We start from the raw sequence: 2,661 nt of genomic DNA, 5'->3' as shown, positions 1-2,661 counted from the left end.
TGAAATAGATATGAAAATTTAGTAGGTGTGAGATTGAGTTTTTCCTCTGGAGTCTCCCCCTCCCCTGAATTCTCATGGGTTATGGTACAAACGCCTTTTGACAGTCGTTCTTATAGCCAACACCTTCAACTTTATGAGTAAAAGCAGAATCCAGCCCACACACTGCCTTTATTTTTGCCAGGAGCATATAGGGCTGGTAAAAGGAATTAATTCGCTATTCTGTGTCCTTTTTTCAAGGAGGTAGCTTCCTGTCATCTTGAGCTTGATGCCCACCTCTGGCCAGCATGGCAGCTATGTGGATTGCTGACTGACTGGGACTGAGGGACAGTGCGCAGATGAAAACTGGTGACGTTCTGTTCTTTTGGGTACATAAATGAATGTTTACTTCAAAGCCCTGACAGTTCTTTTATTAGCAAATATTAATTTCAACTGAAAAAACCAGAAGACCTTCCTGGAGCAGCATGTCTAAATAGACATTGAGATAATTTTTAAAAACACCTATTGGTATGTAAAGCAACCTTCCTCATGAAAAGAAGTAACTGTGCAAGTGGCAGAAGCCAGTTTACACAGCTAAATATTATGATTATTTAATTTATTGCCATTATTTTACAAAACGTAAAAAAAGCAATTGAATTGCAATTTTGTTCCCTTTCCTGGCCAACTTCGCAATTCTGTTTTGTATGAATGATGATTTTGTAAAGAAATGAGGGACAAGAGAGCAAATGGCTTTCTGTAGAGAGAGGTGAGTTGTCCTGGCCACTAAGTCTTCTGTTTCCACAGGACTCATAAAGTGGAGTTAAAGTCCTGCCTTGAGGAGACACAGTCACTGGCTGTTCATCAGAAGGCCTTGTGAAATAGTGATGTCCTTCCACTTCTGTCCTGCCTGTGGCGATTTTGCAAAGAATTCTCTGCCTTCTTCAGAAAGAGCATTAGATGGGTGGCACGTGTGCAGGGTAAGGGGGATGGCTCTCTCTGTGTCTCCTCCCCTCTTACTGGAAACCAGCTTTCTCATGCCAAAGATGGGGACAAGTTGTTCTAAAGGCACTCAGAAGGCAGAAATTAGCGCTTTTAAAACTGAAGGTGAATCAGAAGGTCTATTTCTGCCTCACACGCTTCTGTTCAGCCATTTAAAAGGACCAAAATTAACTTCTGAACACATCCATTCTTTGCACAAATAATAGTGGGAGGTGGACCAAATCGCTTTGTGAGACAGAAATCCTCTCTGAGGGTTTGTTTTCAGCGTCTATGTTTTCAAATGATCAAAATTCAGGTTCTTATGGTGTTTGAAAGAGTTCACCCACAGGAGCAGACCCTAACATTTCAAGCTTAGCTTTGAGCAAATTTTTATGGCTGGCTTAGAGACCTTTGAAAAACACACTTAATTATAACAAGGCAGCATTGTGCAAACATATGGGGATGTTGTTTACACTACTCCATTCTTATCAGTTAGAAGAAACACAATAAAAATATTAAAGAGCAAACAAGCCAAAATCAATGTGAAAGGAGATCAAAGTATAATTAATTGAAAAGGAAAGTGCATGCAAAAATACTGTAAAGTATCACCACACTTAAGGTAATATCCCATTATCATAATCATCTCTAAGCCTTAATAGAGAGTACACAGGGGGTGCCTGGGTGGTTCAGCGGGTTAAGGACTCTGCCTTCAGCTCGGGTCATGATTCCAGGGTCCTGGGATCGAGTTCTGCGTCAGGCTCTCTGCTCAGCAGGGAGCCTATTTCCTCCTCTCTCTCTCTCTCTCTCTCTGCCTGCCTCTCTGCCTACTTGTGATCTCTGTCAAATAAATAAAATCTTTAAAAAAAAAAAAAAAAGAGAGAGAGAGTACACAGTGCCAATACAATGTGTTTCTCAATGTGTGAGGGCTGTCTGCTGTTTTGTGTATTTATGTATTTCAGTTGCTGGACACTGAGCCATTTTAAACCTCTTGGTAAACCAGTCAGTACCTTCGTTTTATGCTGTGCCTTCTCAAAGGAATTTCCTGAAATCTGCAAGCATTTCTGATGCTCCTCATGAGAATTCTGGATGGCCAAGTCCAAAGAGAAGCATAAGTGGTTCTAACTAAATATTCCTTTTTAGGGAAGAGCATGTCTTGAAATGAGAAGGTCAATTTGAAAAACAGTGTGAAGATGTATTCAAGGTGCATTATGGCTGTGTCTGTGGATGTCATTGAATACCACTCCCCCCTCACCCCCTGGCCAGCTTATTTGATTTCCCCTGTAGAGGTCACCTACTGAGGAGCAGTGCTAACCCCTACCCACCCACACCCACTGTCCTGAAGCCAGAGCTGAAGACTGCAAAATTCAAATGTCCTGGAGGCCATGGGTCTTTAAAATATTTGTTTGCAGTTCCTACTCTGGTTGGAGCAGAACCCAAGCCAGGGCCTCTGAGCTGAGACCCTAGGAGTTCTAGAGGGCTCCCTGCTCCCACTCCAGAATGGAGCTGCTGATATCTTCTTATAAATCCAAATGAAAAGAAATCTCTTTGATGTCTAATCTATAGTATCTGAAACCAAGTTTTCTTTTACATCAGTAAATTGAGGGGTAAAAACTTTGAAAAAAACCTACTTCCTACCAAATCAGAAAAGCAAACAGACATGAAACAGACTTCTATACTTCATTGCCTAGGACCCTGACATTTTTAATG

General features: G+C 41.4%; 1 long non-coding RNA gene across 1 annotated transcript; it reads left to right on the top strand.

The window, feature by feature from the left end:
• The first annotated feature begins 243 nt into the window (after positions 1 to 243).
• Positions 244 to 1,829, top strand: LOC131808156 (uncharacterized). Its single transcript, XR_009344699.1, has 2 exons — positions 244 to 365; positions 781 to 1,829. It is a non-coding gene; the product is annotated as an uncharacterized LOC131808156 (long non-coding RNA).
• The last annotated feature ends 832 nt before the right edge of the window (positions 1,830 to 2,661 follow it).

This window comes from Mustela lutreola, chromosome 9 (assembly GCF_030435805.1).
Source record: "Mustela lutreola isolate mMusLut2 chromosome 9, mMusLut2.pri, whole genome shotgun sequence".
In the NCBI taxonomy this organism is placed as follows: Eukaryota; Metazoa; Chordata; class Mammalia; order Carnivora; family Mustelidae; genus Mustela; species Mustela lutreola.
This window is presented reverse-complemented; position numbering and strand designations above follow the sequence as displayed.